This window comes from Pogoniulus pusillus, chromosome Z (genome assembly GCF_015220805.1).
Source record: "Pogoniulus pusillus isolate bPogPus1 chromosome Z, bPogPus1.pri, whole genome shotgun sequence".
Lineage (NCBI taxonomy): Eukaryota > Metazoa > Chordata > Aves > Piciformes > Lybiidae > Pogoniulus > Pogoniulus pusillus.
Window position 1 is genome coordinate 69,864,947 of NC_087309.1, and position 23,013 is coordinate 69,887,959.

The 23,013-nt window shown below is 41.3% G+C and overlaps 1 protein-coding gene across 2 annotated transcripts in view; it reads left to right on the forward strand.

Annotated features, from left to right (window-relative positions):
- Positions 1 to 867: 867 nt before the first annotated feature.
- Positions 868 to 23,013, forward strand: part of APBA1 (amyloid beta precursor protein binding family A member 1) — a 140,019-nt gene continuing 117,873 nt past the window's right edge. Inside the window, exons 1-2 of one of the 2 annotated variants that reach the window (XM_064140115.1) lie at positions 868 to 1,019; positions 7,361 to 7,459. The gene's annotated coding sequence lies outside the window, so the exon portion shown is untranslated. The remainder of the gene's footprint in view (positions 1,020 to 7,360; positions 7,460 to 23,013) is intronic. The other variant, XM_064140113.1, reaches the window with a different exon arrangement.

Consider the following 23,013-nt stretch of genomic DNA (forward strand, 5'->3'; position numbering starts at 1 on the left):
TCTTCTAGTTCCAACACCCGCCATAGGCAGGGACACCTCCCATTAGAATAGGTCACTCAAGGCCTCATCCAGCCCGGCCCTGAACATCGCCAGGAAGGGAGCATCCACAAACCTCCCTCGGCAACCTCTTCCAGTGTTTCACGACCCTCATATTGAATTAAATACTATGAAATACAGGACACTATCTTGAGGAATTTAGGATTTTGTCCGTACATGTGGAATCACCGAGGCAGTGAAGTACGTGGAGCAGCTCCTCGGAGGGGCACCCAACACAGACCCCACGTAAACATTGGCCCTATTTCAGGAAAAGCGACATAGGTTAAGAAAGTTTTACCAGGGAATTTAGCCTCAAGAGGCTACTCACACACTTTGTAGGTTCGTCGCATCTATGGCAAATGCCTAAGGTGGGCTGGCAAGGGCATTGCCGGGGTACATTCTCCTTTTTGCTTTGCAGCTACACGTTGGGAGCCTGCTCCTTTCTCCTCTGGGCAGTCACGGCCGTGAAAGGAAGGCAAGAGGTAAAGGTTCGTGCCTTGCTGGGCCTCTCTTGCTCTGTACCACCCATTCAAAAGCCGCTGTGCCAGAGAGCACTGAACGTTTTATCGGGCTCCACTCCTGCACCGCCTGAAGCGTGGTGGCTCTGGGTGCTGGGCCTCCTCTGCTCTCCCTCGCCGCAGAGCTCTGCCTCCCGCTAATGCCACCCCACAGCCTGTCAGGGGAGCTCAGGGATTCCCTGTCTCGGCGGGGCTGCGACCCCAGCACCCCTGTCCCCGCCGATGCTCATTTCGTCCCTCGCGAAGCCTGCGGGGCGGCGGGTGCCGAGCGGGGCGGGCGCCGTGACGCGAGCAGGGCGGTGCTGCGCGGCAAGAGGGGCCGGGCCGGGCGGTGCTGGCGGCGGCAGGAGGAAGATGGTGGCAGAGAGGGGAGCGTCTGGCTGCTGGGCTTTCCGCCCTGTGCTGCGCTGCCACCCCCGTCGGAGCTGCCCTGCGTTCTGAGGGGGCGGCGCGGACCCGCATCAGGTACGGAGAGGCCGGGAGCCGGCGCCTTTGGGTGGCGGGGGGGCCGGGGAGGCCGCGGGTGAGTGCCGGCCCTGGGGAAGGGGGACGCCAGGCAGCTTGCAGCGCTCAACTGTATTCCTGCCCTTGCGGCGCCTCTCGGCAGCGGGGGGCTGCCGCGGGCGGCGGCGCTGCGTGTGCGCCTGCATGGGCCTGCGGCGGGGGCGGCGCGGCACCTGCCCCGCTGCGGGCGTCCACGCCAGCGCGTACGCGGTGCCGATGTGCTAGCCCCCGGTGGGCAATGGCGTGCCTGCGCCGATGGCTATTTGTGCCATTTAATAGAGGTGGGGTATTCATGGGGTCAGACTGCGCGGAACCGTGCCAACCCCATTCACTGGTTTGCCGGGTTTGATTTTTTAATTTTTGTTGGTTTTTTTTTTTTAACACATCTTTTCTGTGACGAAAAGGGAAGGGAGAAATGTAGGGGATGCGGAGGCTTTGCAGTCGCCAATGGAGTGGTCATGGTCACAGCAGTACGGGGAGTCAAGCCCTCTCCTGCAGGAGGTGCTGCCGGGCTCTCTGGCCGCGTTCCGGTTTGCAGAAGGGACCCCAACGGGGCCTGGATATTCCTGTCCTCTCTGTGGGGTGCAGCGAGCTGCTTCTTCAGCTCTCCATCCATGGGCTGGGCAGGAGGTAACATCTGCCACCGTCACGTACTGGTTTCAGGAAAGAGAAGGCATCTTGATCTCTTCTTCCTGGCAAAGCAGCGTGATACAATGATTGCCCAAATCATAGTCGTGGCCAGTGCAGCCATATGTGCTGCATTTGCTTTCTGGAAAGATCAGTGTTAGTAGGAGCAATTTGCCAAGACTTATTTTATAGCCATCATCCATAAATCTGCCTTTTAAAAGAGGTGGAACTTGAGCCTAAGCTTGAAAACCACAGTATCTTTTTTCTTTCCCCTGTTGTAGGTTTTTAGGGCTGTGAAATTGCAGTTTGCTTTAGAGAGTGCGTTGCAGATCCGTCTGTTTTCATAGCTGCTGAGGAATGGAAGGCAGAGATGTTTGTCTGCCTCTGCATATATTAAGAGTGAGCTAATGTGGGTGTAGGGCAGATTGGTCATGTAGCATTTTTCTTTTCTTTGACGTGCATCATGTTACACTAGCTGATAAGAGTACACCCGGGTGGCTGCAGTTTTGATTCTCTTCTGTGATGGTAGCCCACGGGGTCTCAATCAACTTGCCATGAAAAATATTCCAGTCACAGTACTCCAGGTTCTGCTGCATTGCTGTTAAAACCTGGACCAGCTGCACCTGCCTTTGCAGCCTGTGGCTGGAACAAGCACGTGATGCCCCTTTTTTTCCAAACACTCATGGTGACATAGAATGTCTTTATTCTCAAGGTGCTGTGTTTTAATAGTATGCAGGTAAGCAAAAGTGAGGTACATGTTTATATTTTGCTCTGATGGGGAAGGATAGGCTGCCTGGAAAAGCTGGGGGTTTATTTGATTGTGTTTATTTGTGTATTTATACTGAAAAACTACATGTCCAGCAAATAGTAATGGAAGACCCTAAGGAACTGCAAAAGCAGAGATTTATCATTCTGATGCACTTCAGGAGTAATATAGTGGATGCCTAACAAGTTAAATGTAAACCTGAGTGGAAGACAATTTGCCTTCATTAGAAAATGTGAACTGAAATCGAGAGATCTGTGACCTTTTTAGGCCAAACTGATTTCTACAAAGTGATGACAGTTCCAGGTTGGCTGTGTAGTGTGAATCATACAATTAATTGGTCTAAGATTTCTTAGATGTTTCTAGTTGCAGTTTGAAGTGGTACTTTTGTCTTACATTAATGCATTGTCCTCACTTAAAAGACCAAACTTTCTGTCTGCTGTATTTCACCTAACAGAAGCAAAGCCAGCTTTTGAGAAGGCTATTATAATAAAGGTAGTCACAGATTGGCCCTTTGGATATAAAATATAGAATAGCTGGGAAGATGATGTGAGGCACCTAGGCATACAGAAAACATAGTTTTTTGTGGTTTGGAGAGGAGAGAGAGGCACTAAAGCTTTTTAATATACCTCTCTTTTGTTGCTTAATATAAAACTCTTTTCACAATTTCTTGCGTTAATAATTTAATTCTCAATAATTTCTTTATCATAGATTTGCAATTCCTTGCATGTTGGGAAGAGTGTAAACACATTCTCATTTTTTTGTTCAAACTTTCTTTGTGTGTTTTGACCACAGAAAGTAATGCTTTGTAAGAAATTTTGTGATGTGGGATATAGTGATGTGGTAGATTGCTAAAGGTGCAACTTGTGCCTTTATTCTTGTGGGATAGGGGAAGTGGGCATGGAATTTTTAGAGATAAGTCTGGACATTTTGTTTACTTTATGAGAATGGAAATACTCTATAATCAGTGTCTTCTGATTTTGAGGCGAAAGTTTGCATCATCTGGCTAATAAGCAACAAAAAGCAGAAACTTGTATTCTTTTCATGTGATATTTGGGTGGAATTTAATTCCACCAGGAATTTGCTCCTGACTTCTTTAATACTGTTTTAAGCTGCAGTCATCCACAATGTTTGTATTCTCAAACTTAACAAGACTGCAATATGGGGATTATGTGCATCTTTGAAACTTACTTAACCTTTACAAACAGTGCCTACTGATGCAAAAGCTGACAAGAAAGACTTGTGAGTGCAAAGAAACAGAGTCTCCTGTTCTGCTGCTTGTTTTGTATTTTTAACAGGCCAATGTGGGTTATTGTTTGCAGTGATTTTGTTTGGCTTTAGGTTGTGTCACTCTGAGGTGGTGTTTATGGCAAACCAAATCTTTGAAAATAGATGGTAAGTCCACATAAAGGTGGCTGGGAAAATGGACACTGCATTCATTCTGTGATGTTACTGCATGTGTGTGAGTTAAGGGTTAGTATCTCTACTGATCATGTTAAAAAAAAGCCAAAGAAATGAAAAAATACTTCAGTTGTCAAACAGACAAAAAGAAGGAATAATCAGACAGTTAAAACTTCTAAATTGCATCTCATGACCTAGATACTCTGGACTAGATTCAGCATTTTTTCCCCTTGGCACACTAATTGTCTACTATTGGTTGTGGCTGATGTGGATTAATATGAGATTAAGAATTAGAAGAGCTTCAGATAGTTTAATACATGTTGTCTATGTGCAGCACAGGTTGATTAATTGAAGCTTACTTTGAACAAGATCCTGTTACTGTAGGTTTGAGTCAAGCCTTGATATTTCAGGAATGCATTAAATGTTGTTTTTTTTCTGGTTTCACAGAAAGTGAAGAATTCCGCTTTATGAGAGGGCTAGCAGACAACTCTCTGCCTAGTAATTTCTGATAGATTGCATGTAATACATATCACATATAGGGGTTAAAGGTTTCTGAAAAAACAGATTGATTGTTTTTGCTTCATAACATTGATTGATTTGATAAGCTAGCTGCTCAGAGCAGTGTGATAGTGATTTTCTGTTTCCACAGCATGAGACTGCTCCTCTAAAAAAGCTTTATGTTTGATGCTTTACTGAAGGGGCCTAGGGAAGCGTCTTTATTTCCTTCTTTCAAACATATGGGCAAGTAATTAAGATAGTATGTACTCTAATTCTGAAGGAGCAGCACAATGGGTACATGACAGCTCCAGGTGGCAGAGGACTTATTTGAGAATACTCTAGGACCATAGGATGATGTTGTTCCACTAGACTTTCTTATGGAGAGAGGGTCTATCTTGATATGGGAGGAGGAGTGGGAATGGGAGTGCAGGTGTTTCCAAAGAGCCCGTAGAGAGATGCCACTGGACAAGTAGTGTCTCACCAGGTCTGTTCTGTTGTCCTTACCGGATTATGTCCTCCAAAGTGTTTCCTGTGCTCTTTTGTCTAATTGCAGATACTGGAGGAAATTTTCCTCACCCAGTAAGTCTATATAAGCAGCTGCAATGGGGTTTGAACAAATTAAAGAAATTATTAGAAGTATTTGAACCAATAAATAATGTAGATGAGGCAGGTAACACTGTAAGCATCTATTTTCCCCACTACCTACTGAAAGGAGATGTGCTGTGACATTCTGCCAATCATTTCAGAATGTTTTAAAAGATGGGATGTTTCAATTTATTTTCTTTTCAGACTTGTTCCCTCCCTCTATGCTATCCAGCATGTTCTTAGATTATCTGTTTTGTCTTTCTCATAGCAGCAATTAAGTGGTACTCACTTCTTTCTTTTTAATGAGCACTTTGATGAAAAATGTTCTTTGTAAGAAGATGACCACTTTGTCACCCATCTGAGGAAAATGTTAGAGTAGGAAGTGACAGACTTTATTAAAAGTCTGTGGGTGAATGTGACAGATGAGCAGCACACACTTGGAATTTGGGCTGAGTCCTTACAGTAGTAATTTCTGGTTTTCAGCTAATTAAATTCTTCTGAACCTTTGTTCTTGATGCACCTTTTGTGCATCAAGAACATCACTGCTGAATTTGGTTTTCAGACTTTCAGCATTAAAACATGAGCACAGATCAGAAAAAAGCCAGGGAGTTACTGTACAGTAACTCATGCTGTTCTGTGTTTTTCCATGCTGCGCCTGTATGTCATGGGAAGAACTGCCATTATGTGAATGTGTGGTTGAGTTACTGGTTTGAGATCTAGGACATACAGGCTTGGTGCCCTACACTGATCAGGATAAACAACTTGGTTTCTCTGCAATCATTTTCATATTCATACATAAGAGAAAAGGTTTCTGTTTGTTATTTAAATGACCACCAGAAAAGAATTTTTTTTTTTTTTTTTTGCGAGAAACAGTGATATGCTCAAAACCTGGAGAGAAGTGAAAGAAGTGATGAGAAAAAACATAATGGAAGATTGAAAATGTACATTAGTATGATTTTAGGTTTGCTGACATGCTTAGATTTAATTGTTGGATTTTTATAATTTTTATTTTTAATATTTTATTTTTCTATATGAGTTGTGATTCTTGACAAGAGTGTTATTGTTGCCATGTGTTTATATAGTGTACATTCTGAAGGAACTCAATCATGGTGCTTGAAAATCGTACTGCTTTGGAAATCTTAAATACAGCTCTTCTCTAGAATAAATAGATTTGAAGCAAAACAATATTTTTAAAAGAACAGCTGAGAGTAATACCTAAAAAAGCTCTTGTAGGAACTGGAGGAGGAAAGATTTTGCCTGGGTCCTCTCCAGACTAATGTAATTTTCTAACTAATTTCAGTGCTGGGCCCCATCCTCTTTAACATCTTCGTAGATGATCTGGATGAGGGCATCGAGTCAGTCATCAGCAAGTTTGCAGATGACACTAAGCTGGGGGCAGATGTGGCTGGGTTGGAGGGCAGAAGGGCTCTGCAGCGGGACCTTGACTGCCTGGACAGATGGGCAGAGTCCAATGGGATGGGGTTCAATAGCTCCAAGTGCAGGGTGTTGCACTTTGGCCACAACAACCCCATGCAGAGATACAGGCTGGGGTCGGAGTGGCTGGAGAGCAGCCAAACAGAGAGGGATCTGGGGGTGCTGATGGATACCCGCCTGAACATGAGCCAGCAGTGTGCCCAGGTGGCCAAGAGAGCCAGTGGCATCCTGGCCTGCATCAGGAATGGTGTGGTCAGCAGGAGCAGGGAGGTCATTCTGCCCCTGTACTCTGCACTGGTTAGACCTCACCTTGAGTCCTGTGTTCAGTTCTGGGCCCCCCAGTTTAGGAAGGACATTGAGATGCTTGAGCATATCCAGAGAAGGGCAACAAGGCTGGTGAGAGGCCTTGAGCACAAGCCCTACGAGGAGAGGCTGAGGGAGCTGGGATTGTTTAGCCTGGAGAAGAGGAGGCTCAGGGGTGACCTTATTGCTGTCTACAACTACCTGAGGGGAGGTTGTGGCCAGGAGGAGGTTGCTCTCTTCTCTCAGGTGGCCAGTGCCAGAACGAGAGGACACAGCCTCAAGCTACGCCAGGGGAGATTTAGGCTTGAGGTGAGGAGAAAGTTCTTCACTGAGAGAGTCATTGGACACTGGAATGGGCTGCCCGGGGAGGTGGTGGAGTCGCCGTCCCTGGGGCTGTTCAAGGCAAGATTGGACGTGGCACTTGGTGCCATGGTCTAGCCTTGAGCTCTGTGGTGAAGGGTTGGACTTGATGATCTGTGAGGTCTCTTCCAACCCTGATGATACTGTGATACTGTAATCAGAATTCTATAAATAATACTTTTCAAATCCAAAAAAGCAGGCAAGCCTGGAATTTTTCTCTGTTTACTAAGGTGGAATTTTAGAGGGTGGGTACTGCCTGGACTATTGGAAGAAGAAATTGTTATCTTTTGCCTGATGTGCTTGATGTGTGTTTCTTCTTTTTTCTTAACAGCTTTCTCAAACCATCCTTTTGTAATCACAGAGTAATTTGAGTTGGAAAGGATCCCTAAATGCCATCTGATCTCTGCTCTGCTAAAATTGAGTGACTAAGGTGAGGGCTGCACATGCCATATTTGATACTCTTGGCATAACTAAAGCATGAAACTCTGAAGCCAAAGCACTACAGCTCTTGTGGGCTTCAAATGCAAGAGCACACTCAAGTTTTTGCTTATCACCCTGGTGGGATGAGGACGGCCCCTGGAGGCAAGCCTTCCTCCAAATTGTCCTCCCTCTCTGCTAGCCAAGCTTCCATGCAGGCAGCTGCTACCTCTGCTGCTGCAGTTAGTGTGAAAGGAGTGTTGGAATGAAGAATGTCTACCATACAATGGAAACACTGATTACCTGCTAATAAGCATTTAAGTCCATCTTACCATAGTCATTTTACTCAGAAAAGGGATGAATGTTTAAGGTGAGCAAAATAGAGAAGAGTAACATCCAGGAGATTAGAAAACTTTTTTTGTTGTTAAAATATTTTGCAACACTTCAAAAATCTGAGCTACTTTTGTTTTTCTTTCTGAGTGAAAGCAACTTCCCCACCAACTATGTGCTATGCAGTTACATTTTATCTAATGAAGAAAATCTCCCCTAGTAACTTTGTGTTGATCTGACAGAAATTTATTAAATAATAAATGTAAAACTCATCTGCAGTTTCATAATTCTACTGCCATTTCACTCAACATTTTACATCCCCTCTCCATGAAATATATGTGTATTTTGTATAGCCCCAGCTATTGTACTTTTCGTCGCAGAGTGATAAATAGAGGCGAGGTCTTGTTCAAGAATTATCTTCTTTTGCTGATAAATAATTAATGTAATCCACTTATGAGATTACCATGACATCATTCACATACTGGCATGCTTAATTTTATTTCATAACAATGAAAAAGTCCCAGCGGTCTTGAAATCTTCTTTGTGCAGGGCTGTGAGGAGCGTGGTAGAGATGTTTGAGCTTGATGCCTTCTTGGCAAGGAGTTGGGCATTGATTCATGTGATGTCAGTTCAAGGAAACAGTGCAGTACTTCGTAATGTTTGCTCTGCATTAGCTTTAACATGCAGGCTTTAGGATTTCAACTACAGCCTAATGGTAATTAGGCTGATTGCTCAGCTCTGTTTTAAAGTCTTGTCCAAGTCAAGCAGGGTTACTGAGTTGTATTTTGAGTGGGGTACCCTTTGGGCCACACTGATTCTGGAATCACCAGTTTTAGGTGAACTTAAGTTAGGGACTTAACACAATCTCACTTATCTTTTTATTTCTTTAGCTGTGAAAACTGTAGATACTGAATGTCTTTATTTCAGCTTATGTCAAACTAATTTTAGATGCAAAGGTAAAAGTAATTAAGGCTACAGAAAGGAGTTGCACATATTTAATGCATTGATATACAATACATTGAAATGTTCTGGATTGAAGTCCAACTACTTTTCTAAAAAACCTAATATTGTAGCCAGGCGGGGGTTGGTCTCTTCTCCCAGACAACTAGCAGTAGAATAAGGAGACACAGTCTCAAGTTGTGCTGGGGGAGGTATAGGCTGGATGCTAGGAGGAAGTTCTTCACAGAGAGAATGATTTGCCATTGGAATGGGCTGCCCAGGGAGGTGGTGGAGGCACCGTCCCTGGAAGCATTCAGGAAAAGCCTGGATGAGGCACTTATTGCCATGGTCTAGTTGACTGGAGAGGGCTAGGGGATAGGTTGAACTGGATGATCTTGGAGGTCTCTTCCAACCTGGTTGATTCTATGATCTGTTGACTTGATTATTTCTGTTTTGGAGGCAAGATATCCTATTTTTTCAGAAAACCAAATAAGTAAGCTAGAAGAAGAGAAAAAATAATAGATTAGGATAGCAGTGCTATTACTGCTTACTCAGTAATGTATCACATATATTTGGTTATGTTAGTTATTGCAGGTGAGCTTCATCTAATGTGTTCTACTGCACTTGTTACGAGAGTGCCAGTGTCATGGGGATCCAGATGTTAGCTGTCACTGACCAGGAATAACAAAATGTTTCCTAGAGGAGGTTGGTTCTATGTCGGGCCCCCATTCAGCGTAAATTACCCCCTGAAAGCCAACAGAAGCAATTTGAACTGATTGTCAGTCTGGAATGACAGTTGTTTGAAAAATGTTAAAAGCACAGTTCTAGCTTTTATACAGTTAGTATTTGTCTACTCAATTTTCAGAAGTTGATTATACAAAGTAGTAAATTCTCTACTCCAAAAATCATTGCATTTTGGTGAATATCTAGGAATTAAAACTTCATGGAACAATCTTTTTATGTGTAGAGCAAAGGCAATTTTTATATGTTGTATTTCTGATATGCGAATTTATATTTTATTGAAGGTACTTTTTCTTCAGTATCTTCATCCATGAAGATAATGAATTCTTAGGCAGATGTCCAAGAATATTTTTGTTTGTGTGTTTGGTTTTTTAATCCTCCTGCTGTACAACTATGTTGAGACCTGAACAGTTCATAACTCAGTCTTACCTGCCGTGTTAAACTATGTTATGAACTTGTAAGCAGTGGCATCCCCATGCACTGTAGTTCAGGTTTGTGTGTGTACACTAGATATGTTCTGGATAAAAGAATACCACAAACAGTGGTAAGGTAAAACCTCCTTTTTTACTGAGAAACAGCGCTTCATTTATTTGGAAAAGGAAGATTTTTTCAACTGCCTGTCCAGGACCCCTGTGACAGAGCACGTAGAGCAGTGACTTCAGAGCCATTGGACCTTGGAAACTGAGGAAGATGCATTGCACTTTTGTAGGTGTCTTACACCTGAAATGGAAGGGTGACATTACTGGAAGAAATGGGGTGGGGTTGAGTAATCCAGGGTTTCTTGTGATTTGAGGAATAGGAGGATATTTTTTCATTCTATTAAAATGCTTTTTAAATTAGTCTGAAGATTTAGTAGCCATATGAACTGCAGCAGTCTAATGACATGAAAAAGCTGTTACTCTTTCCTTTTTATAATATCCTGTGTCTTACTTAGCAAGTCAAAAAATCAGACACAGCCCTGATAGACTAACCTCCTCTGTCTACCATCACTTTACTCCGCCTGTGGAATGCTTTCCCTCTGTCCAGTGTACTGCCGGAATGCTGTAGCTTCATGGCCTTTCACAGCATGTCACAGTTTTTACAACACGGTAACGTATAAACCTTGGTGGCATCCTTTTTGTGTTGGCTTTTCAGACATGCCGAGTTAATGAATAGTCATACCTGATAATTGCCCCACCTTGCTCCCCCCAATAAAAAACAAGCCCGAAACCTAAAAGGACTAATTGTTATGTTGAAAATGCAGAACAGTATCACTCTCCTGTTAAGGCAGTACCAAGGGAGCTTGCATGAGATTGGTGTCAGGGAGGATTATTAACAAAAAATTAAACTTGTCTGAGACTCTGTGTCGTTTATATTTCTGTGTTCATCCTAGTCAGACTAGCCCTTCCCAAAGCCTTGTACTGCAAGCAGTGCAGCTTTGTAAGTGGTTTCATGATTGAGACCAAATCTTACTATTATTTTTGACTGAAGTCATTGAAACAATGACTGCACTTCGGTAGGGAACTGAGTATCAACATAGGGTTTTTGTATCGATGTTCTTTAAAAGTTATGCTCTGTTTGAAGGAAGGAAGAGACTTTGTAACTATAGCATCCCTCTAGTGTGTTTTGATGACACAGCATGTTAGTGACTTAATCTTATGCTTCCTGTAACAAATTCATAACAAGGGCTTAACGTGTAAAGAGCACCTGCTGTTGTACTTGCTTTTATACATTCAGGCTGTTTCTGAATTTCTGAAGTCTTTTTTTTTTTTCTTGTACACATAATATTTTGAAGACACCGTAAGATCCCATGGCCACAGTTGGTTAAGGATAGTGTTCATAAAACTTGATTTGTTTTTACTGAAAGGAAGGAATCTCCCTGAAGATCCCCACCATGTTTTTGTCATTTGAAGTCCTGTCTAAAGAGGAGATATGTAGACCACCATATTACTCATCAAGGGTGCAGATCTGGAAGCCTTGGAAGTGTAGGGTTTTGTTCTGTTCCTCATCAGCTGTGGTAACTTTTTTCCACAGACAGTACTTTTTAAATTCTGTCTTAGTGGGGTCCTAGATCTGTTCTTGCTGATATTCGTGCCTTACTAAGCTCTGACAGAGAGAGATGATGAGATTTTTGACACTTGTGAGGAGACATTTGAATGTCAGAAGCAAATATGGAGTGAAAATACAGCAATTTCAATTGGTATATTGGCCATGGTATTGTTGCCAGTTTTTATCCAGGGCCTTAGGATAATAATAATACTTCTATTTGTATTACAGGATTATCTTTATAATTGCAAATTGCAGCCCTAGACACTTTGGAGGAAAAACTGTTGTGAGCTTGTTATGATTTTATTTTTTCCTGTCCCTAGCTGTAGTGTTGAATTCCTCCAAGTGCATATTTAATTCTGTCGTGTAAGGTTTAGCATTGCCATCCGTCATCTCCATATGCACGTGCACAAGGCTTGTGACAAGGTCTGAAAGGTAATCTCATATGCACATTTTATTTTGCATCTGCTGTGTATTTGTTTCAGTTTTGCTGTGAGTGCTTACTTTGTATTGTAGATACCTTTGAATCATGTATGGTGACAATTTAATAATCTTTTTTTCTCTTCTCTCCCATCTGTGTCTGGTTTATAAGTTACATCATCATGTTTTTCTGTCATTTTTTGTCCAAAGAGGCTAATTCTTCTGCTTCTACATGTAGCCCCATTGGTGAGTTCTCAATATATGTGACATATTCCCCCAAGAGAAAAAAAACCCCATGATGTAATGGTAGATTTTTGTCTGAAAAGTAACCACAGGTGATCTGAGGAATCTGTTAGGGACACGGGAAGAAAGTTGTGAGTTAATGTCTGGATGTGCATTTAATCTAGATAAAGTATTTTTTCCCCCTGAAACATATGTTTCTCTTGGAAATGGCAGGAGAATCTTGGACTGATTTAATGGTAAAACCTTAGAGCTTAAAATTTGGCAGATGTTTTGTCATTGTGGTAGAAACAGTTTTGCAGTCCACAGTTTTGAGTCTGTGACCCACAGTGTCTAAATAAATCTTTGGTCATGCTTAAAACTTGACTCTCCATAGTCAAAGAAATTTTTTTTTTCCTGAATTTTACATTTCTTTATTTCATTAATTGTGAATATACTGTTGGGATGGTACATATTCATGTGTACATTAAATAATGTACTCATAAATCTGCTCAGTGAATTGCAGGAATTGTAGACCTTGCTGGGCTAGCCATGGACGCAGTTTTTCTTGTTCTGCGTATCAAGTACATGGCACTTCCATACTGCTCAGTTAGCAAAGGAGGTTACCTTATTGTTGCCACTGTGATTATGAATTGGAGGTTACCTTATTGTTGCTACTGTGATTGTGAATTGCTATGTGCAAGAGTTTGTATGGTGTTACCGATTCATTAGAGACAAATCCATTCATGCTTTGCGGGAACAAACTGTCTCCTTTCACTTGGTAAATCCTATGCTATCAAGAAAAAAAAGACAATATTTTTTTAGCAGAAAACAGGTTATTAGTCTATAGTACAGAACTTATATTTTGTTTCTACATCTATTAAACCAAATATTTTTTTCTCAACTCCTTGAATTGAAATGTAAAAGGAGTCCAAAGTTAGCATTTTAGAAATGTCTCAAGACATTTCTGCTGATTTTTTTTTTTCCCTATTGAAAAGAGACAGCCAAGAATGCAAGGACTGAGTTAAGGGTAACGTTAGTCTTAATATCATGTTTCCAGTGTTGGAGCTGAACTTGCCATTGAACCTCTTTGTGTTCGAAGAATTTAGAAACTTCAGATCTCTGCCTTAGAGCTGTGTCTCTTGCAACCTGGGTTGCTTGGCTTGAATTAAATGATGCAAAGATGTAAAAGAGTAGGAATGATCCTTAACAACTGGTGAAGTCTGAAATATTGTCTCTCTTTTGTTAATAAAGAGGAATAACCGTTCCTCTTAACTAAAGAGACCTGGCAGAAGCAGCAGGAAACAAAGGTGTGCTATGTGGACTTAGCTGTGAATGACAGGGTGAGATACAGAAAGGAGAAATAGGATTTGGGAAAAAAAATCTCAAAACTGAGGTGTACTAGACTGTGAAATAGTCTTCAGTGAGTGAGAGAAGATGAATGTTTTGAGAATTGAATAGTCAATGGTGCAAGGACTTCAACAGTATTGTAGGGAGCAATCCTCAACTTGAATAATTGCTTTCTGATGGATTTTGATGTGACTTTGCTTTTCATGGTGTGGTATATGGATATAAATTATTGTAATAGATATAAGCAGATCTTTTTTCTTTTTGTTTTCTGCCAGATATTGTTTTCTATGTTTTTGTTTTGTTTTGCTTTGTTTTCATGAGGACAACCATTTGGTGACCCAGTAAATTGTTTTCTGTTTTTGTTTTACCCTTGAAGCAGCATTCGATAACTCTTTCAGTCAGCTACTTCAGGTTGGTATTCAAAGTTTGATTAAAATACAGTGAAGTATTAGTATGTTTAATTCTTGTGAAAGAAGATCAGAAGTTGGTGAGTCAATATCACCTGTCTCACAAGTGATCATAGTGTAATTTTTTTATTCTTCTGAAAGTGAGTGGGATGCCTCTAAGAAATGTGCCCTGTACCAATGAGACTATCTTTGATGTAATTCCAGACATGGCTACAATTAGTGCTACTTACCCTTCCTCCTTAGAAAATACAAGGAAAGTAAATTCTATAGAAATATAAATTTTAAGGATCAGACAGATGCACAGTAAGTGGCAGAGGGAGCACAATGCCGGGTAAAAGGAATTTAGTGTGGGTAAAAGGATTTTAAAGGAGAAATGGTAACACCATAGAAGTGTCTGTATGGTGTCTAGCATGAGTGGCGGGTTTATGTTAGTGTGTTGTGGTTTTGGGGTTTTGTTTGTTTTAAGGAGTAAAACAGGGATGTTCGGGAGTTAAAGGTGTTGAGAAAAGTAATTCTAAGTTTTAGGAGAAATTGTGATAATGACGGATAAACTGCAACACTGCTAGAGAATGTCTGGAAATTACTTACGTGATTTGGGAGTTAATGTAGAACCACAAAGAGGTTGTTAGGCCTGAATTGCGATTTTGCTTCTAGGAAGAGAATAATTTCTAGCTGAGGTCTCTTTGACTTCCACAGCTGGCTATCAAAAGAAAGTTTGTAAACAAACCTCTGACACCCCCCCCCCACCCCCCCCCCCCCCCCCCAGAAATATGAAGTAAATAATATGATTGCAAGATTCGGTGAGCTATTTCAGGACATCGGTCCTTGCTTCCCCACAGGTGATTCACGCATTGCCACTGTAGCCCTGGGGATTCTCATTGCTGATTCTCTCCAAATCATGTTTCCCATGACCTTGAAAACTAGCATTGTGGCAAATGCTTGTTAGTAATTGAATACTGATTAACATGATTTCTGTAGCCTCTTGCTGTCTCTGTAATTATCTTGAATTTCACAGTGCTCTTTATTATGTTTTAACCTGCATTTCCATATCACTGTAATACCTTCAGTGTGCAAAGCAGGCAGTGCTGAACATTCACAATCTGTGGTTGTGCAGACCCAAAAGGACTAATTAATCATCAAGCCTGGCTTCATTGGCTGGTGAGGTTCTAACAGCAAATGATGCGTTTGTAGCTGTGTAAGCTGGTGGTGTGGCTTCAGTGCTACTCAGAACCGAGAAAGCTGTTATACAGCATATAATTGATTCGGCTGATTCCTTGGAAACATTTTCCTTGAGAGTACTTTATGGTCTAGTAGGTTGCACATAATTGTTTTGTCTTCCTTTCCCTTAACATTTTTGCCAGAGAGGCAGATAGGTTTTGCCATTAGAGCTGAGAATTTATACACTCTCCAATAAAGCAGCTTCTGTAAGAGGTACACAGCAGATAGTGATATACTTCATCTTTTTAAGGTATTTTCCCTACTTTTTTAAAGGTGTGTGTAAAGCATTAATTTCCCAGACCTTTCCAGATCTTTGGAAGAGGATCAATGGTCAAGTTGGTTGGAGAAGGCAATGTGGTCTTCTTAGCCATGTGCAGCGCATGAGTTGCTCACTCTGGTGAGGTGACCCCAGAGACTGCTGTAGCCATCAGTAGTTTCTGATGTGGAAGCCAGTTCTGTGAAACAGAGAAATTAGCTGACAGTCTGTCGGTTGTGCTTGACTGCTGTACTTTTCCTGTTAGTTTAAGAAGTTTGAAGATGCACTGGAGCTTTGAGGAGTTGGAAGGCACATGGCAACATTTGTTTCTATATTTTGTTTCTAAGTTTGACACTAAATTGCTGCTGTTGTTGCTGCCTGTGTAAAGTGCTTATGATAGTGGCAGAGTAATAGGGCAGCTAAGGTGCAGAGTTCATGACCTTCAGGAAACTACTAAGGGTTAAGCTTATATTTTAAATAAACACAAAACATATAATTGAGCAACTACTGCATGATTCCTGGGGCTCATTGTTAACATAATTCAGTCTTCCATGACTTTTGGCCAAGTTCACTGAAATTTGTGTAGAGCTTTGTGTTGTCTGTGTTTGTATGTGAAAAGCACTATAAATAACTGGAAAGGAGAAATGTTTTCAAGTGCCCTCCTACCTGCTTCTTTCTATGTAGAGCCACTCCTGACAATTAAGATGACCTTGCTGCTTTGATGTTGAGGGAGTAAGGGCTCAAGTAATGAATTGATAATCCTCTCTGTGTAGGACATTACTACATTCATTTATTAATTAATTACTTTATTTTTAATGAAAGTAGCTCTTAGCTTATTTTGATAACAGTTATTACCTTGTGTGCTTCTGCTTACATTGTTACTGACATCTTGCTCCAGAATAGTGCCTAGAAATGCCCCGTCGAGATAAGCATGATGGATTTTTCTGAACAATAAAGAGGTTAGCAGAGTGTGGCATTGTAGAAGCTCTGGATAGCAGCTGAGTCCATGCCTTTGAGCTGCAACATCCAAAATTTCTGAGGTGGAAATTAGTGAAAATGAAGGGGTTTATCAACAGCATTCTTTTGAGTTTAGATCTATCATCCCTAAATGGGGTTTTCTTCCTGGAGATCCCAGGGTTGCAGATCTTTGGGAATTTGAAAAAGTATGAGTAGGAAATAGAAAATACCTGAGAGTCTCAAACATCGTTTAAGTCTCATTGGTCTGCTTCTAGCATGACTAGGGAAGTCCTAAAAAATTATTTTCACTTGCTTTACGATGTAGAAGAAAAAATACTTCTAATGGGGGGGGGGGGGAAACAGTCTGAAGGCATCTGACTTAAATCTCTGTAGCTCTGCTATAATGCTGTCAGTGACATCAAAGCTGATTTCAGTGTTGTGGAGTTACAGTTACTTATAATAAACTGGAGGTCAGACACCCTTAGTATTTAATGCCTTGTTCATTAGTTTGTTTTGTTTTATTTTAAGGTTCTCAAATGAAATGTTTAAATAGTTCTTTTTTAATTTTTTTTTAAACTGTATACCTTACAATTCTTGGCTATATAGCATAGTCTTCTAGTGTTTGCAGTGTTTTAAAATCAGAATGCCTCTGTTGATTTGTGGCTTTTACAACTTGTTAATGACCTCAAAAGAAAGATAACTTCATAAAAAAAATGTTCACTTGCTTGTATCTGGGGAAAGAAATAAACCTCAGAAAAATCTGTAAGAGAACAATTATGCTGAATGAGTAGATTGTTCCCTAAATAGTACACTTACCCAAGTCTTTCTTCAGGCAGAATTAATTTGTTGTTATTCCGTCTCTTTTCCTTAGGTAGGTAGTTTTGACTCTGTTGCTGGAAGAATTTGCTTGTTTGCTTTTTTTTTTTTTTCTGATTTTTGTTGTTTGTTTGAGATCTATTTGGCAGTATAGTAAAAACAGACAAATGAACAGACCCCACCATCACCAAAAAGCCTTATGCCCTACAGCTGGAAACTAGTCAACTTGGACTCTGGACAGCTATTTGAAAGCAATTTTGCTGTCAATAAAGTATTTTTTATTATGAGTAAATAAAGGTTGTTCTCCACTAATATACAGATTTATGAAAGCTGAGGGAGTTAAAAGAAATAAAAATTGCTTCCTAGACAGATCACATTTATAGGAGTGTAGATAAGATCAATTCCAAGCACTGACATAGACTGGGTGGAGACTGGCTTGAGAGCAGCCCTGAAGAAAAGAACTTGGGAATGCTGGTGGTTGGGAAGCTCAGCATGAACTGCCAGTGTGCACTTGCAGCACAGAAAGCCAACCATATCCTAGGCTGCATCAAAAGAAGTGTGGCCAGCAGGTTGAGAGAGGGGATTCTCCCCTTCTACACTGCTCTTGTGAGACCCCACTTAGAGCACTTTGTCCAGTTCTGGTGCCCTTATTGCAAGAAGGATCTGGACATACTGAGCATGTCCAGAGTGGGGCCATGAGGATGATCAGAGGACTGGAACACCTCTCTTATGGAGACAGGCAGAGGGAGTTGGGATTGTTGAGTTTGGAGAAGAAAACACTCCAAGGACACCTTATTGTGGCCTTTCAATATCTGAAGGGGGCCTACAAGAAAGCTGGTGAGGGACTTTTTAGCATAGAATCAACCAGGTTGGAAGAGACCTCCAAGATCATCCAGTCCAACCTGTCACCCAGCCCTGTCCGATCAACTAGACTATGGCACTAAGTGCCTCATCCAGCCTTTTATTGAACACTTCCAGGGACAGCAACTCCACCACCTTCCTGGGCAGCCCATTCCAATGGCAAATCACTCCCTCTGGGAAGAACTTCCTCCTAACATCCAGCCTATACCTCTCCCGGCACAACATGAGACTAGTAATAGCACTAGGGGGAACAGGTCCAAGCTAGAGGAGGGTATAATTAGATTAGCAATTAGGAAGAAGTTCTTCATCATGGGGTTGGTGAGATACTGGAACAGGTTGTCCAGGGAGGTGGTGGAAGTCCCATCCCTGGAGGTTTTTAAGGCCAGGTTGGATGTGGCTCTGGGCAACCTGATCTAGTGGAAGGTGTCCCTGCCTGTGGTGTAGGAGTTAGAACTAGATGACCCTTGAGGTTCCTTCCAACCCAAACAATTCTGTGATTCTGTGAATACTCATGCAGGTTCAATTGGCTAAACCCATGACAGTTTTACGCAAGTTGATTTTACTCAAACAAAAATGCACAGATGCAATTAAACCGTCACTAAAGATTTAATCTATTATGTTGCTGATTTTCAATTACTGTTTACCAAAAAGAAAACAAAAGCAAGATTTACAGCCTATGCATAGTATTATACTGGGGGAAAGAAAAAAAGAAGAAAAAGAAGAAACACACCCCATGGTTAAAAAGCCTAGAAGGTAGGTTCTTTTATTAGGTCGATAATCCATGAACAATACATTGAGAAATTAAACATTTCTTTGTTTCTCATCTTTAACTTTTCAGCCACTGGCCAATTTTAAATTTATTTCATAAGAGTCTCAGAGATAATGGATTTCTTGTAAGCCTCTAGGGAAGTCCTGGTTCATCCTCCCAGCAGCGGAAAAGCAAGCAAAAGTCTGGTAGTACCTGACAGACTAAACTGCAGTTGCACGAATTGCCACATGAGGCTCAGCTTCAGCTGATGCCAGGCGCAAGACCTGCCCATCCCTTTCTCAGCTTCTCTGTAATCCCTACTTGCTAGGGATTACAAAACACACCTCAAATTCATGGGAAAAGCCACGAGGAAGCCATACTCAAGAGCCACATGAAGATTATGCACAGACACAGAAAGGTCATTTAGTCTCTGGCAGTGAAAGTGAGAAAAAAACCACATTAGCCCCTCATGTGCCAGGTTTCCTAAATGTATTTTCAATCATCTCCAGACATTAACTGTACTGTGAAGGTGAGTAATCCAGACAGCCTCCTGCGTTGAATTGTTAAAAAAAAAACACAACACAAACCCAGAACTGAAAAGGCTTTAAGTTCTAAAACATCTGGAGCCTACATAGTTTTACATTAGTGGAGCAAGGATCAGCAGGCACCTCACCTTTGCCTCTAGATGATAATGCTGAGGCACCTTATAGTCTGAAGGCCTCACAAGGGTGGGAAGTTTTCCAGTGACTTCCTTTAACTGGGCACCAGGGAGACAGCAGAGCTCCCTATGGAGCAGTTTCAGTCTACACATTGGGCTTTCCACGCTCCTCAGCAGAGTCTCCTGCAACTCTGAGCAGGAACCTGCTTTCACTATCTCTCGTCCTCATTTTTGTTTTTACTAGCAGGAGGGCAGGAGACTCTCTTTTTCTTTATGCATCTCCCAATGTGCCCACCTCAGAGATGATACAGGGGCCACTCATTCCTGGGTGCTATGTGGCGGGTGCTTCCATTTCCATTGCAGGCAGAGCAGAGGTTGGCTCCGCCAATCTGTCTCCATTTCAGCCTCCCTAATGCTTCTAAGCCTTTCCACTTTGTCTTGCGGCTTTTCAACTTCACTTTGCAGCTGTGCCACTTGGCTGAGCAGATCATCTCCCTGCTTACACTGAACACATCTCCCAGCCACCAGGGAGAGGCCATAGCATTCCCAGCAGCCTGTGACCTGCACCATCACATCCTCCTGTAGGAGCTCTGTCTGAGTTCCCACTTTTATTTTGGGTGGCATCAGGATCATGGTCTTCTTCCACTGGCTGGAGGCTGACTGAGATGGTGATTTATTTATTTGATTTTTATTATTTTATTTTATTAATCACTGCCTTGCCTGACTGTTGCCAATGTTTTTGTGCGGTTACTGTTGGGACTGCTGTACACTGCAGCCCAACCCTTCATGCACTGCCTACTGCGCTGTGGTAAGATAGCTGCTGCCTCGCCTTCGTGCTCTGAGCACCTCTTCCTGTTTCACTGCTTTTAAATTTCCCATGGTTTCCCTGGCAACACTCCTAGGCATATCACACTCTTGAGCACACAAGTGAGAGATGCTGACTAGCGTCAGGTCTCCCTTCAGGCTTCCCTACTTCCAGGAACCTGCTGATCTCCTCTAATAAAAAAGCCCCAAGGCCACAGAACTCACAGAGGTCATTGATCTGATGAGGCTGCCTCATGTTCATGGTCTGACATCAAACCAGTTTTAAAATGAAAGTGCTGGCTGGAGAAAAGTATTCTGGGGCCTGTAGTTGGGATAGTAATGTGAGATACTTCCTGTTTCCAGCTCCTGCTTCCAGTTTCTGTTTTCTTGGGGTGTTAGTGTTTTCCACTGGGCTGGCTATACGACTGGTAGGTGGGGAGGTCATTTTATGGCTGGCTTCTAGTGCTGTGAAATAGGCTAAGATAGTTGTACATTGCTTATTTCCATTAAACTCCTTATCTCAACCCAGGGTATTTCGTGTTACTTTCTCTTCTGAAATTTGGTGAGGAGACTTGCATGTGACAGCAAGCAGTTAAACCAGAAATTTCACTTACTTGATAGCGTCTCCACAAAATTGCCTACATACAGACAAAATAAGATTAATTTGTTTTTTATTTTAGAAGAAGTCTTTTCTTGGTTGTGATTCAGTAAACACGTGTGTTAGTTTGAGTTGTGTTGATGCTATAAGAAGTATAGAATTTTATTCATGTACCTAGAAATAGAATCTAACTATTTTGCTTTTAAAAAAGAAAATTGATTTTATCATTCTGAGTATGTTACCTATCTCACCATGATTACTTATTTTTCATTTTTTTATTACTCTTTTATTTCTTACAAGCACTTGAATTAGGATTAATTCAATAAACAACTACTGAAAGAGATTATTGGAAACCTTACATGGCTTTTCTTAATTTCAGCATTTGTCGTTTTGCGGTTGCAGTGATCATTCATAAAATGAACATGCGGTTAATAGTAATATTTTTATTTGCACAAACAACTTTTTAATGCATGAATGAGCTTTTCAGGTGAGGTTACTTTAGAAGAAATATAGAACATTGTGATAATCATATTTTTGCTTGTTTAAAGTATTTTCTTTTGACATTTTTCAGTAAACATTGGAAAGAATCTCAAATTCCTGCTGTCAGTAGTGGTTGTGCCACTACTGCTGTACAGTGAAAAATATCGGGTTATGAAGAGTTAAAACTCGTCAGCTGGACATAGATTTTCTAGATTGTAGGCTGATTTAATGTATAAACTTTAGTGTATTAGCATATCTTAATGGAAAGGGTAGCATTTAGACTTAGTTTTTGTATTTTGTTTTCTGTCTTGGATAATATTCTTAGAATTGACAGATGAAAAAGCAGTGGACATTTTTAATTCTCAGCAGTGTGATGATAACTGAATATGTCTCTCACCAACATTTTTATCCAACTTACAGCAATAAGCCAGCAGAATTTCTCCATAGATATCCTTTTCTTACAATTCTATGGTAGTTTTGCTCTGTATGTCTGATTACTCAGGTAGACAGAAAGAAGTCTGCTGTATAGATAAGTGCATAGTTGCTATGGAGGCTATTTACTTGTGGTTTGGGTGGGGATTTTTTTTGTTTGTTATTTTTGTGATTGTCTTTTTTATTTTTTTTCTTTCTCCTGTTTTGTCAGGAGTTTAGTGCTAACCGTCAGACTGAAGCTTGTTGGCATCTTAGAAGATTTAGAAGATTTGAATTTCTTTAATATTCTGGCCAGTGGTTTGAGCCTCTAATCAATTTCCCAGTGTCCTTTCTCAATGAATAAATTGTGTTTCAGAAGTTAATTGCTATTAATTTCACTTAAGCAAGAGACAAAAGAGTGCCAAAGAGTACTCCCACTCTTGTCTTTCTAGAAACAGATGAATCATAGAATCATTGAATCAACCAGGTTGGAAGAGACCTCCAAGATCATCCAGTCCAACTCAGCACCCAGCCTTAGCCAGTCAACTACACCATAGCACCAAGTGCCTCATCCAGTCTTTTCTTGAACATCACCAGGGATGGTGACCCCACCACCTCCCTGGGCAGCCCATTCCAGTGAGCATCTACCCTCATAAGTATACCACCTTCTGTCAGTATAAGTGTTGCAGTTGCTGTTTGATTTGAGGAGTGACTTGCTGTTTTCTTCAATGCTTCTCTTGGAGACGCTGTTCAATATTGTTCACAGTCACGTAGGAGGTGGTGTGTCATTACATCTCCAAAGTCACAGATGCCCTTTGGTCGTATCACACACTACCACTCTCCAAGTGCAAGCCATTTTACTGCTGGAGCACAAAACTGGGTATGTGTGCTATGGCAAGTTTGCTGGCTGAACATGAATTGAGGCATTTTGTCCCTGTTTCCTCACATCTTTTGTAGTTAAAAACTCGTTGGTATGTGGCATGAGAAGGGGTTTTTAGGCATCTCCTGCTTACTATAAATCAGTGTTTGTTCTTCTGTGAAGTGCCTATGCACTAAAGTAATGTGAGCTCCATATTCTTACAGTGAAAGAGCAATTCAGTCTGTAGAACATTTTAAACAAGATGCATGAATTTCTGTCACGCTTAGCATTGTGCAAAGTTAGATGTGCCTTACTGATACAACACAGCGTTTTCAGAGGCTGTGAACTGTGGAGCAAAGTTAAGTAGCTTAAGGAGATGTATGTATTCTTTGTCAGCACTGTGTCAAGAGATTTACTTTGAAAACCATGTAAATGATGTAAGAAAGAACTAAGTTATTCTTTTCCCCCCT